The sequence below is a fragment of the Perca flavescens genome, unplaced genomic scaffold (genome assembly GCF_004354835.1).
Source record: "Perca flavescens isolate YP-PL-M2 unplaced genomic scaffold, PFLA_1.0 EPR50_1.1_unplaced_scaf_1, whole genome shotgun sequence".
In the NCBI taxonomy this organism is placed as follows: Eukaryota; Metazoa; Chordata; class Actinopteri; order Perciformes; family Percidae; genus Perca; species Perca flavescens.
The window spans coordinates 148,523-162,901 of record NW_021166514.1 but is presented as its reverse complement, the minus strand read 5'-3'; positions in this window follow the sequence as shown (position 1 = coordinate 162,901).

Here is a 14,379-nt window from a genome sequence, read left to right as displayed (position 1 = left end):
TTGCTGTTGTTTCAGGGGGAGTTGTAGTTGTGTCAGGGGGAGTTGCTGTTGTTTCAGTGGGAGTTGTAGTTGTGTCAGGGAGAGTTGTAGTTGTGTCAGGGGGAGTTGCAGTTGTGTCAGGGGAGTTGTAGTTGTGTCAGGGGAGTTGTAGTTGTGTCAGGGGAGTTGCTGTTGTTTCAGGGGGAGTTGTAGTTGTGTCAGTGGGAGATGTAGTTGTGTCAGAGGGAGTTGTAGTTGTGTCAGAGGGAGTTGCTGTTGTTTCAGGGGGAGTTGTAGTTGTGTCAGTGGGAGTTGTAGTTGTTTCAGGGGGAGTTGTAGGTGCGTCAGAGGGAGTTGCTGTTGTTTCAGGGGGAGTTGTAGTTGTGTCAGGGAGAGTTGTAGTTGTTTCAGAGGGAGTTGTAGTTGTATCAGAGGGAGTTGCTGTTGTGTCAGGGGGAGTTGTAGTTGTGTCAGGGAGAGTTGTAGTTGTGTCAGAGGGAGTTGCTGTTGTGTCAGGAGGAGTTGTAGTTGTGTCAGGGGGAGTTGCTGTTGTTTCAGGGGGAGTTGTAGTTGTGTCAGGGGGAGTTGCTGTTGTTTCAGGCTGAGTTGTAGTTGTGTCAGGGAGAGTTTTAGTGGTGTCAGGGGGAGTTGCTGTTGTTTCAGGGGGAGTTGTAGTTGTGTCAGGGAGAGTTGTAGTTGTTTCAGAGGGAGTTGTAGTTGTGTCAGAGGGAGTTGCTGTTGTTTCAGGGGGAGTTGTAGTTGTGTCAGGCAGAGTTGTAGTTGTTTTAGGGAGAGTTGCAGTTGTGTCAGGGGGAGGTGTAGTTGTGTCAGGGAGAGTTGTAGTTGTGTCAGAGGGAGTTGCTGTTGTGTCAGGAGGAGTTGTAAATATGTCAGGGGGAGTTGCTGTTGTTTCAGGGGGAATTGTAGTTGTGTCAGGGGAGTTGCTGTTGTTTCAGTGGGAGTTGTAGTTGTGTCAGGGAGAGTTGTAGTTGTGTCAGGGGGAGTTGCAGTTGTGTCAGGGGGGAGTTGTAGTTGTGTCAGGGGAGTTGTAGTTGTGTCAGGGGAGTTGATGTTGTTTCAGGGGGAGTTGTAGTTGTGTCAGGGGAGTTGTAGTTGTGTCAGGGGGAGTTGTTGTTGTTTCAGGGAGAGTTGTAGTTGTGTCAGGGGGAGTTGTAGTTGTGTCAGAGGGAGTTGTAGTTGTGTCAGAGGGAGTTGCTGTTGTTTCAGGGGGAGTTGTAGTTGTGTCAGTGGGAGATGTAGTTGTGTCAGAGGGAGTTGTAGTTGTGTCAGAGGGAGTTGCTGTTGTTTCAGGGGGAGTTGTAGTTGTGTCAGTGGGAGTTGTAATTGTTTCAGGGGGAGTTGCTGTTGTTTCAGGGAGAGTTGTAGTTGTGTCATGGAGAGTTGTAGTTGTGTCACGGGGAGTTGTAGTTGTGTCAGGGGGAGTTGTAGTTGTGTCAGAGGGAGTTGTAGTTGTGTCAGGGAGAGTTGCTGTTGTTTCAGGGAGAGTTGTAGTTGTGTCAGGGAGGGTTGTAGTTGTGTCAGGGGAGTTGTAGTTGTGTCAGGGGAGTTGCTGTTGTTTCAGGGAGAGTTGTAGTTGTGTCAGGGGGAGTTGTAGTTGTGTCAGGGGGAGTTGCTGTTGTTTCAGGGAGAGTTGTAGTTGTGTCAGGGGGAGTTGTAGTTGTGTCAGGGAGAGTTGTAGTTGTTTCAGAGGGAGTTGTAGTTGTGTCAGAGGGAGTTGCTGTTGTTTCAGGGAGAGTTTTAGTTGTGTCAGGGGGAGTTGTAGTTGTGTCAGGGAGAATTGCTGTTGTTTCAGGGAGAGTTGTAGTTGTGTCAGGCAGAGTTGTAGTTGTGTCAGGGGTAGTTGTAGTTGTGTCAGGGGGAGTTGTAGTTGTGTCAGTGGGAGATGTAGTTGTGTCAGAGGGAGTTGTAGTTGTGTCAGAGGGAGTTGCTGTTGTCTCAGGGGGAGTTGTAGTTGTGTCAGTGGGAGTTGTAGTTGTTTCAGGGGGAGTTGTAGTTGTGTCAGAGTGAGTTGCTGTTGTTTCAGGGGGAGTTGTAGTTGTGTCAGGGACAGTTGTAGTTGTTTCAGAGGGAGTTGTAGTTGTATCAGAGGGAGTTGCTGTTGTGTCAGGGGGAGTTGTAGTTGTGTCAGGGAGAGTTGTAGTTGTGTCAGAGGGAGTTGCTGTTGTGTCAGGAGGAGTTGTAGTTGTGTCAGGGGGAGTTGCTGTTGTTTCAGGGGGAGTTGTAGTTGTGTCAGGGGGAGTTGCTGTTGTTTCAGGCTGAGTTGTAGTTGTGTCAGGGAGAGTTTAGTTGTGTCAGGGGGAGTTGTAGTTTTGTCAGGGGGAGTTGTAGTTGTGTCAGAGGAAGTTGCTGTTGTTTCAGGGGGAGTTGTAGTTGTGTCAGGGGGAGTTGCTGTTGTTTCAGGGGGAGTTGTAGTTGTGTCAGGGGGAGTTGCTGTTGTTTCAGTGGGAGTTGTAGTTGTGTCAGGGAGAGTTGTAGTTGTGTCAGGGGAGTTGCAGTTGTGTCAGGGGAGTTGTAGTTGTGTCAGGGGAGTTGTAGTTGTGTCAGGGGAGTTGCTGTTGTTTCAGGGGGAGTTGTAGTTGTGTCAGTGGGAGATGTAGTTGTGTCAGAGGGAGTTGTAGTTGTGTCAGAGGGAGTTGCTGTTGTTTCAGGGGGAGTTGTAGTTGTGTCAGTGGGAGTTGCTGTTGTTTCAGGCTGAGTTGTAGTTGTGTCAGGGAGAGTTTTAGTTGTGTCAGGGGGAGTTGTAGTTGTGTCAGGGGGAGTTGTAGTTGTGTCAGAGGAAGTTGCTGTTGTTTCAGGGGGAGTTGTAGTTGTGTCAGGGAAAGTTGTAGTTGTTTCAGAGGGAGTTGTAGTTGTGTCAGAGTGAGTTGCTGTTGTTTCAGGGGGAGTTGTAGTTGTGTCAGGGACAGTTGTAGTTGTTTCAGAGGGAGTTGTAGTTGTATCAGAGGGAGTTGCTGTTGTGTCAGGGGGAGTTGTAGTTGTGTCAGGGAGAGTTGTAGTTGTGTCAGAGGGAGTTGCTGTTGTGTCAGGAGGAGTTGTAGTTGTGTCAGGGGGAGTTGCTGTTGTTTCAGGGGGAGTTGTAGTTGTGTCAGGGGGAGTTGCTGTTGTTTCAGGCTGAGTTGTAGTTGTGTCAGGGAGAGTTTAGTTGTGTCAGGGGGAGTTGTAGTTTTGTCAGGGGGAGTTGTAGTTGTGTCAGAGGAAGTTGCTGTTGTTTCAGTGGGAGTTGTAGTTGTGTCAGGGAGAGTTGTAGTTGTGTCAGGGGGAGTTGCAGTTGTGTCAGGGGAGTTGTAGTTGTGTCAGGGGAGTTGTAGTTGTGTCAGGGGGAGTTGCTGTTGTTTCAGGGGGAGTTGTAGTTGTGTCAGTGGGAGATGTAGTTGTGTCAGAGGGAGTTGTAGTTGTGTCAGAGGGAGTTGCTGTTGTTTCAGGGGGAGTTGTAGTTGTGTCAGTGGGAGTTGTAGTTGTTTCAGGGGGAGTTGTAGGTTGTGTCAGAGGGGAGTTGCTGTTGTTTCAGGGGGAGTTGTAGTTGTGTCAGGGAGAGTTGTAGTTGTTTCAGAGGGAGTTGTAGTTGTATCAGAGGGAGTTGCTGTTGTGTCAGGGGGAGTTGTAGTTGTGTCAGGAGAGTTGTAGTTGTGTCAGAGGGAGTTGCTGTTGTGTCAGGAGGAGTTGTAGTTGTGTCAGGGGAGTTGCTGTTGTTTCAGGGGAGTTGTAGTTGTGTCAGGGGAGTTGCTGTTGTTTCAGGGGGAGTTGTAGTTGTGTCAGTGGGAGATGTAGTTGTGTCAGAGGGAGTTGTAGTTGTGTCAGAGGGAGTTGCTGTTGTTTCAGGGGGAGTTGTAGTTGTGTCAGTGGGAGTTGTAATTGTTTCAGGGGGAGTTGCTGTTGTTTCAGGGAGAGTTGTAGTTGTGTCATGGAGAGTTGTAGTTGTGTCACGGGGAGTTGTAGTTGTGTCAGGGGGAGTTGTAGTTGTGTCAGTGGGAGTTGTAGTTGTTTCAGGGGGAGTTGCTGTTGTTTCAGGGAGAGTTGCTGTTGTTTCAGGGAGAGTTGTAGTTGTGTCAGGGGGAGTTGTAGTTGTGTCAGGGAGAGTTGTAGATGTTTCAGAGGGAGTTGTAGTTGTGTCAGAGGGAGTTGCTGTTGTTTCAGGGAGAGTTGTAGTTGTGTCAGGGGGAGTTGTAGTTGTGTCAGGGAGAGTTGTAGTTGTGTCATGGGGAGTTGTAGTTGTGTCAGGGGGAGTTGTAGTTGTGTCAGGGAGAATTGCTGGTGTTTCAGGGAGATTTGTAGTTGTGTCAGGCAGAGTTGTAGTTGTGTCAGGGGGAGTTGTAGTTGTGTCAGGGGGAGTTGTAGTTGTGTCAGGGGAGTTGTAGTTGTGTCAGGGGGAGTTGCTGTTGTTTCAGAGGGAGTTGTAGTTGTGTCAGGGGGAGTTGTAGTTGTGTCAGTGGGAGATGTAGTTGTGTCAGGGGGAGTTGTAGTTTTGTCAGGGAGAGTTGCTGTTGTTTCAGGGGGAGTTGTAGTTGTGTCAGGGGGAGTTGTAGTTGTGTCAGGGAGAGTTGTAGTTGTTTCAGGGGGAGTTGTAGTTGTGTCAGGGGGAGTTGTAGTTGTGTCAGGGAGAGTTGCTGTTGTTTCAGGAAGAGTTGTAGTTGTGTCAGGCAGAGTTGTAGTTGTGTCAGGGGGAGTTGTAGTTGTGTCAGAGGGAGTTGTAGTTGTGTCAGAGGGAGTTGCTGTTGTTTCAGGGGGAGTTGTAGTTGTGTCAGTGGGAGATGTAGTTGTGTCAGAGGGAGTTGTAGTTGTGTCAGATGGAGTTGCTGTTGTTTCAGGGGGAGTTGTAGTTGTGTCAGTGGGAGTTGTAGTTGTTTCTGGGGGAGTTGCTGTTGTTTCAGGGAGAGTTGTAGTTGTGTCAGGGGGAGTTGTAGTTGTGTCATGGAGAGTTGTAGTTGTGTCAGGGGGAGTTGCTGTTGTTTCAGGGAGAGTTGTAGTTGTGTCAGGGGTTGTAGTTGTGTCAGGGAGAGTTGTAGTTGTGTCAGGGGGAGTTGTAGTTGTGTCAGGGGAGTTGTAGTTGTGTCAGGGAGAGTTGCTGTTGTTTCAGGGAGAGTTGTAGTTGTGTCAGGGAGGGTTGTAGTTGTGTCAGGGGGAGTTGTAGTTGTGTCAGTGGGAGATGTAGTTGTGTCAGAGGGAGTTGTAGTTGTGTCAGAGGGAGTTGCTGTTGTTTCAGGGGGAGTTGTAGTTGTGTCAGTGGGAGTTGTAGTTGTTTCAGGGGGAGTTGCTGTTGTTTCAGGGGGGGTTGTAGTTGTGTCAGGGGAGTTGTAGTTGTGTCAGGGAGAGTTGTAGTTGTGTCAGGGGGAGTTGTAGTTGTGTCAGGGGGAGTTGTAGTTGTGTCAGGGAGAGTTGCTGTTGTTTCAGGGAGAGTTGTAGTTGTGTCAGGGAGGGTTGTAGTTGTGTCAGGGGAGTTGTAGTTGTGTCAGGGGGAGTTGTAGTTGTGTCAGGGGGAGTTGCTGTTGTTTCAGGGAGAGTTGTAGTTGTGTCAGGGGGAGTTGTAGTTGTGTCAGGGGGAGTTGTAGTTGTTTCAGAGGGAATTGTAGTTGTGTCAGAGGGAGTTGCTGTTGTTTCAGGGAGAGTTTTAGTTGTGTCAGGGGAAGTTGTAGTTGTGTCAGGGAGAGTTGTAGTTGTGTCAGGGGGAGTTGTAGTTGTGTCAGAGGGAGTTGCTGTTGTTTCAGGGGGAGTTGTAGTTGTGTCAGTGGGAGTTGTAGTTGTTTCAGGGGGAGTTGCTGTTGTTTCGGGGAGAGTTGTAGTTGTTTCAGAGGGAGTTGTAGTTGTGTCAGAGGGAGTTGCTGTTGTTTCAGGGGGAGTTGTAGTTGTGTCAGGCAGAGTTGTAGTTGTTTCAGGGGGAGTTGCTGTTGTTTCAGGGAGAGTTGCTGTTGTTTCAGGGAGAGTTGTAGTTGTGTCAGGGGGAGTTATAGTTGTGTCAGGGAGAGTTGTAGTTGTGTCAGAATGAGTTGCTATTGTGTCAGGGGGAGTTGCTGTTGTTTCAGGGGGAGTTGTAGTTGTGTCAGGGGGAGTTGCTGTTGTTTCAGGGAGAGTTGTAGTTGTGTCAGGCAGAGTTGTAGTTGTGTCAGGGGGAGTTGTAGTTGTGTCAGGGGGAGTTGTAGTTGTGTCAGTGGGAGATGTAGTTGTGTCAGAGGGAGTTGTAGTTGTGTCAGAGGGAGTTGCTGTTGTTTCAGGGGGAGTTGTAGTTGTGTCAGTGGGAGTTGTAGTTGTTTCAGGGGGAGTTGCTGTTGTTTCAGGGAGAGTTGTAGTTGTGTCAGGGGGAGTTGTAGTTGTGTCAGGGAGAGTTGTAGTTATGTCAGGGGAGTTGTAGTTGTGTCAGGGGAGTTGTAGTTGTGTCAGGGAGAGTTGCTGTTGTTTCAGGGAGAGTTGTAGTTGTGTCAGGGAGGGTTGTAGTTGTGTCAGGGGGAGTTGTAGTTGTGTCAGGGGAGTTGTAGTTGTGTCAGGGGAGTTGCTGTTGTTTCAGGGAGAGTTGTAGTTGTGTCAGGGGGAGTTGTAGTTGTGTCAGGGAGAGTTGTAGTTCTTTCAGAGGGAGTTGTAGTTGTGTCAGAGGGAGTTGCTGTTGTTTCAGGGAGAGTTGTAGTTGTGTCAGGGGGAGTTGTAGTTGTGTCAGGGAGAGTTGTAGTTGTGTCAGGGGGAGTTGTAGTTGTGTCAGGGAGAATTGCTGTTGTTTCAGGGAGAGTTGTAATTGTGTCAGGCGGAGTTGTAGTTGTGTCAGTGGGAGTTGTAGTTGTGTCAGGGGGAGTTGTAGTTGTGTCAGGGGGAGTTGCTGTTGTTTCAGGGGGAGTTGGAGTTGTGTCAGTGGGAGATGTAGTTGTCTCAGAGGGAGTTGTAGTTGTGTCAGAGGGAGTTGCTGTTGTTTCGGGGAGAGTTGTAGTTGTTTCAGGGGGAGTTGTAGTTGTGTCAGGGGGAGTTGCTGTTGTTTCAGGGAGAGTTGTAGTTGTGTCAGGCAGAGTTGTAGTTGTGTCAGGGGGAGTTGTAGTTGTGTCAGGGGGAGTTGTAGTTGTGTCAGGGGGAGTTGTAGTTGTGTCAGGGAGAGTTCCTGTTGTTTCAGGGAGAGTTGTAGTTGTGTCAGGGAGGGTTGTAGTTGTGTCAGGGGGAGTTGTAGTTGTGTCAGGGGGAGTTGTAGTTGTGTCAGGGGGAGTTGCTGTTGTTTCAGGGAGAGTTGTAGTTGTGTCAGGGGGAGTTGTACTTGTGTCAGGGAGAGTTGTAGTTGTTTCAGAGGGAGTTGTAGTTGTGTCAGAGGGAGTTGCTGTTGTTTCAGGGAGAGTTGTAGTTGTGTCAGGGGGAGTTGTAGTTGTGTCAGAGAGTTGTAGTTGTGTCAGGGGGAGTTGTAGTTGTGTCAGAGAGAATTGTAGTTGTGTCAGGGAGTGTTGTAGTTGTGTCAGGGGGAGTTGCTGTTGTTTCAGGGGGAGTAGTAGTTGTGTCAGGGGGAGTTGTAGTTGTGTCAGAGGGAGTTGCTGTTGTTTCAGTGGGAGTTGTAGTAGTGTCAGGGGGAGTTGCTGTTGTTTCAGGGGGAGTTGTAGTTGTGTCAGTGGGAGTTGTATTTGTGTCAGGGGGAGATGTAGTTGTGTCAGGTGGAGTTGCTGTTGTTTCAGGGGGAGTTGTAGTAGTGTCAGGGGTTGTTGTTGCATCAGGGGAGTTGCTGTTGTTTCAGGGGAGTAGTAGTTGTGTAAGGGGAGTTGTAGTTGTGTCAGGGGAGTTGTAGTTGTGTCAAGGGAGTTGTAGTTGTGTCAGGTGGAGATGTATTTGTAGTAGGTGTAGTTGTTACTTGTAGTAGGGGAGTTGTAGTTGTGGTAGATGGGTTATAGTTGTGGTGGTAGGTGGAGTTGTAGTTTTGGTAGTTATGGTAGGTGGAATTGTAGTTGTGGCTGTGGTAGGAGGAGTTGTGGTTGTGGTGGGAGGAGTTGTGGTGGGAGGAGTTGTGGTTGTGGTAGGAGGAGTTGTGGTGGTGGTAGGTGGAGTTACAAGATAGTCACAGCAGCTGCATTTTTGGTTAAAGACCAGACTTGATGGGCAGTATTGGAGGTAGGTTCTTCCATCCCAACAATTGTAAAATGAATGTGGGTCAGCAGGGTTGGTGTATTGCCCATTGCTCTTTCCATTACAGAAGTCATCAATTGAAGTTTGCGGCATAGTCACAGCAGTAGTTGTGGAAGTGGGAGTTTTAGTTCTGGTAGTTGTGGTAGGTGGAGTTGTAGTCATGGTAGGTGGAGTTGTAGTTGTTATTGTTGTAGGTGCAGTTACAGGATAGTCACAGCAGCTGCATTTTTGGTCAAATACCAGACTTGATGGGCAGTATTGGAAGTAGGTTCTTCCATCCCAACAATTGTAAAAAGAATGTGGGTCGGCAGGGTTGGTGTATTGCCCATTGCTCTTTCCATTACAGAAGTCATCAATTGGTGTTTGCGGAATAGTCACAACAGTAGTTTTGGTAGGAGGAGTTTTAGTTGTGGTAGTTGTGGTAGGTAGAGTGTTAGTTGGGGTAGGTGGAGATTTAGTTGTGGTAGTTGTGGTAGGTGGAGTTGTAGTTGTGGTAGGTGGGAGTTTTTTGTTGTAGTAGGTGGAGTTTTATTTGTGGTGGTGGTAGATGGAGTTACAGGAAAGTCACAGCAGCTGCACTTTTGGTTAAAGACCAGACTTGATGGGCAGTATTGGAGGTAGGTTCTTCCATCCCAACAATTGTAAAAAGAATGTGGGTCGGCAGGGTTGGTGTATTGCCCATTGCTCTTTCCATTACAGAAGTCATCAATTGGTTTTTGGGGGATAGTCACAGCAGTAGTTGTGGTAGGTGGAGTTTTAATTGTGGTAGGTGGAGTTGTAGTAGTAGTAGGTGGAGTTTTAGTTGTGGTTGTAGTAGGTGGATTTACAGGATAGTCACAGCAGCTGCATTTTTGGTTAAAGACCAGACTTGATGGGCAGTATTGGAGATAGGTTCTTCCATCCCAACAATTGTAAAAAGAATGTGGGTCGGCAGGGTTGGTGTATTGCCATTGCTCTTTCCATTACAGAAGTTATCAATTGGTGTTTATGAATACTCACAACAGTAGTTTTGGTAGGAGGAGTTTTAGTTGTGGTAGTTGTGGTGGGTAGAGTGTTAGTTGGGGTAGGTGGAGATTTAGTTGTGGTAGGTGGAGTTGTAGTTGTGGTAGGTGGAGTTTTAGTTGTAGTAGGTGGAGTTTTATTTGTGGTGGTGGTAGGTGAAGTTACAGGAAAGTCACAGCAGCTGCATTTTGGTTAAAGACCAGACTTGATGGGCAGTATTGGAGGTAGGTTCTTCCATCCCAACAATTGTAAAAAGAATGTGGGTCGGCAGGGTTGGTGTATTGCCCATTGCTCTTTCCATTACAGAAGTCATCAATTGGTGTTTGGGGGATAGTCACAGCAGTAGTTGTGGTAGGTGGAGTTTGAATTGTGGTAGGTGGAGTTGTAGTAGTAGTAGGTGGAGTTTTAGTTGTGGTTGTAGTAGGTGGATTTACAGGATAGTCACAGCAACTGCATTTTTGGTTAAAGATCAGACTTGATGGGCAGTATTGGAGGTAGGTTCTTCCATCCCAACAATTGTAAAAAGAATGTGGGTCGGCAGGATTGGTGTATTGCCCATTGCTCTTTCCATTACAGAAGTTATCAATTGGTGTTTGCGGAATAGTCACAACAGTAGTTTTGGTAGGAGGAGTTTTAGTTGTGGTAGTTGTGGTAGGTAGAGTGTTAGTTGGGGTAGGTGGAGATTTAGTTGTGGTAGGTGGAGTTGTAGTTGTGGTAGTTGTGGTAGGTGGAGTTTTAGTTGTAGTAGGTGGAGTTTTATTTGTGGTGGTGGTAGGTGGAGTTACAGGAAAGTCACAGCAGCTGCATTTTTGGTTAAAGACCAGACTTGATGGGCAGTATTGGAGGTAGGTTCTTCCATCCCAACAATTGTAAAAAGAATGTGGGTCATCAGGGTTGGTGTATTGCCCATTGCTCATTCCATTACAGAAGTTTAGGCGGCACTGCAGCTGTATCCGTGAGGCCAGGATAACCTTAGGAATCAGATCAGAGTCATATTGTGTTAATTGTTCTTTAACCCTGTTTGATCATAATTTAATATCTTTGCTGAAATTTCTAAAAATAAAAAGTATACATTTGCAATCTGCATAATAAGAAAACAAAGTCATTAAGATCTGATTACATTAATATGAATGACATTAAATTAAATACACACACACGCTGCATGACAGGATAAGATATGAAGTTTAGAATTTTTGGTTACCAAGAACCAGAAGATTTTGCAGGTGCCTAAAAATGAGTTGCCCTGTTTACATACTGTCCACCTTTATTTATCTGCTAGTGCTATTGATTATGTGAAGCATTTTATGAACTTACCCAAGCTGGCGATGATCAAACAGAGACCTTCAAAGTGATAGACTGGTTATTATTTGGTTAAAATAAACAAAGCATAGGAGATCACTTTACCTAAATTAATGGTAATGGTGACACAGTTTTCTGTAAAGAGCTGAAATAAATGCAAACTTTCATAAGCACCACAACCCAAAAGCCACTGTAATCTCAAAGAGACAAAAAAAAAAAATGTAAATAAAACAAAAAACTATCTGCATGGTTAGATACCCTGGAGGTAAGTGAGAAAATATGCATTACAATAACTTGTCCAGTGGGTCTTACCTGCAGTTAGAGTGAGTTTGCACATGTTGCCACTATGGAGATAAGCAGAAATGAAATGATTTGTATTAACATGCAGCAGAAAAATATAAACATGACTAAAAACAAATCCTCACTCTATATCAATATTATTCATATTATTAATACTTTTACACAAAAATTGCATTACACGTGAGACAACTGCATATCTTTCCTGTTCAAAATAGTCTTAGAAAGTAGGTCAGTTTCATATTCTGTGGTGTGTCTGCCAGTGACACTAAACACATAGCAATTAGCACAGTTTGTGGGTTTACTTAGTATTGGAACACTTATTTTCATACACATTACATAGACAGCTGATGTTTTTTTTTTTCATTTAAGACGTAGGCAGGAGTAATTGATGTAGTCTACACCAACTTAAACAATACTACATGTTGTCCAAGATAAACACTGAAGTTCTTCATACCACAAGCTTTTGGCAGATGATTTGTTTTGTAAAAGAAATGTTTTATTGCAGTATAGTTATTACTCAGCATAGTTTAAGGATCTGCTTTACCCAAATACATTTTTAAAGTAAAGTCATAATACTGGCATGAAGCCCCAACTGTACCATTACATAGTCACACCCAAGCTCCTGAAATTATACCATTTTACAGTACCAATAATATTTTACCTTTATCAGGATGGTGGGTAAAAGATTCAATTAGTGATTAAACAGCACCTGTAATCATTAAAGAATACAATCAAACATTTTAATACAAAATGGAATAAAACCAGAAGAAATGAGTGATCAAAATTTAAATAAAAACATGAATTAAAACAATATCAAAAAGTATAGGGCGATAAGGACATGGTGCTCAGATTGGTTTGCTGTATGATTATAATCAATACAGTTTGATTAATGAATTGCCTGCATCATGTAAAAACTGTTATGACTGAAAATGATCACATGTACATTATTGGGACCACAAACAATGGTGTAGGACGGACCCTCGCGCCTCTGCGCGTGTCGGGTTACGCCGCCTGGCGATCGTGCATTTCCACGGCAGTCACACACCGCAAATCGTCACCAATGAAAAGGGAACTCCCTGCTGAGTTCAATGATACTTCACACAGAGTCTACCTTAAACCGTCACCAGTTATGAAAGAGGGCATGGCCTGAGCATAGGGGCGGGCCAAACCATCACCAATGAAGAAGGAACTCTCTCTGCTGGTTCAATGGTCAATTTCACACAAGACTCTGCCTTAAATAGTTCAAATGTTATCAAAGGGGCGTGGCCTGAGTAAGTGGGCGTGGCCATGGTTATAGGGGCGGCTCAGTATCACATGTAGACCACATAATAAGTTTTGTCATATAAGTCCCATTTTCTGTTGCCAGCGGGGGGCGCTATGACCAAAAAGTCAATTTACGGCCTGTAGGTGTCCTCAGGCCTGGACTCTTGGTCAATCGTGAGAAATTTCGGGCAGATAATGCATACGTACACTCAAGTTACAACTTCTTTTGTTCATCGCTAAACACTCCAAAATGGCCTGCACGCCACGCCCACACCGTCTGGACGAAAGTTTTTCTTTTAATAACTTTTCATCGTTAAGGTGTTGGGATGGTACAGACCAAGTTTGAAGTCCACGGATGAAATCTCTGGGAGGAGTTCGTTGAAGTATAGCACCTTGACTTTTAGCCTACTTCCTGTTGCCACTAGGGGGCGCTATGACTTTAAGCAAATATCGGCCTTTATTTGTCCTCAGGGTTGGACTCTTATGAATCCTGAAAGTTTTGAGGGTAATCGGACAACGTGCACTCGAAAGTTACACCCACTTCCTGTTTGGGGCGAACGCATTAAAATGGTCGCCCGCATTGGCCACGCCCTATGACGAAAGTTTTTTTTTAAAAGTTTTATCTTTAACGTTTTAAGATGGCACAGACCGAGTTTGAAGTTGATCGGATGAAATCTCTAGGAGGAGTTCGTTAAAAGTCGACATGTGAAATGGCCAAAATCGCACCAATTTTGAACTTTCAATTCAAAATGGCGGACTTCCTGTTGGGTTTAGGGTATGGCTCTAATGACGTCTTTTGTACATCTTGACATGATACAGATCTATTCCAAGTTTTTTTAGTCTATGTTAAGCGTGCTGCAGGGGCTCAATTTTCTTAACTTTCTAGGGGGCTGGAGCCATTTTTAATGCGCCTATTCCTGAAACCCTTAAAATACGTAAATTTTCACCAGACTTGATGCAGCCGCCAAATTTGGTGAGTTTTTTGAATATGTTAAGCCCTCAAAACCCAATTCATTTGATTGGAAAATAATAATAATTCCTTCAGTTTCAATAGGGCCTTCGCCACTGTTGGCACTCGGCCCTAATAACATTAGAAAGCTACAACAAAATAAAAAAGAGAAAATGATGCACAAAGCCTGCAGTTCTCCTCTCCCTAAAATGTGTTTACTATAGCCAGTTAGAGATTGAGCAGGTAGGCTATAGCAATATACATATAGAAACAATAAAGCATTCATATAAAATGTAGTTTGTCAAAATCAGAGTAAAAGGGATACTTACAAATATAGTGGTGAAAGAAGCATATTGTGCCTGATGGATGTCTCATGGATGTCTGAGGAGTTTTTTAGGATAGACAGCTGAGGTAGCCGTTAAATAGAGGGTGGATAATTACTCCAAGTTCCTGTTGTTCCTGTCCAGGTGCTGACATAATTCAATCATCAATCAACAAATATTTTTAAACAACATATGTAAGATGTGTTTAATGACAGTAAGCTGACAGCATGTGGCAAAGTCAACTAGGGAGGGTAATTTCTGCATTGTTGCATGGAATTGCTGCAATATCAAATTACACTCTGTAACTTCATACAAAAGGGGCTGAACCAGTTCATGTCATGTCCTTGTGACTTTGATTTCAAATTGTATTTTGCAAAAAATAGCATGGTACCACCATATTTAAATTTCTGTCTGTTAAGAAGGTTTTGTTTTGGGGACCCTGCAGGTCATCATTACTAATGTGACCTAGAGACTGAGTCAGACCACTTACAAAAACTTGAACTTGATAGATTAAGCAAAGTATGTAGCTAATGTAGGTAGGTCAATACAACACAGTGGCCTAACTTTGTTTTTACAAAAGTTTTACACACACACACACACACACACACACACACACACACACACACACACATAGAACAAACACACACACACACACACACACACACAAACACACACACAGGCACTCACACACACACACACACACACATACACACACACACACACACATACACACACATGGGACACACACACACACACACACACACAGAGCACACACACACACACCAAGAGAAACACACACTGCACACACACACTCACACACAAGCAACCCGTCAGATCCTACATGTTGCCAAAAATGCACTGAATGCCTTTTTTGTCATGGGGGTGTTGCTAAACAGCCCAGGGGTGCAGTGACGAGTTGGAACTAGGGTTGGGTACCGTTTGGATTTTTTCTGATTCCGATGCCGAATGATTCTTGAATACCTGAAAAATGACATCAAGGAAGGCTCTTTTATGGAGTTTTTTATTTTTAGTAGAAAATGATTTAAATTTAACAATATATTAACATGTTAAGTACTTAAATATATAATAAATAAACCTAAGTCACCCTAACACATAACTACAATAATTATGAAATACCAGTTACACTATTAACAAGTAACACACAAAATA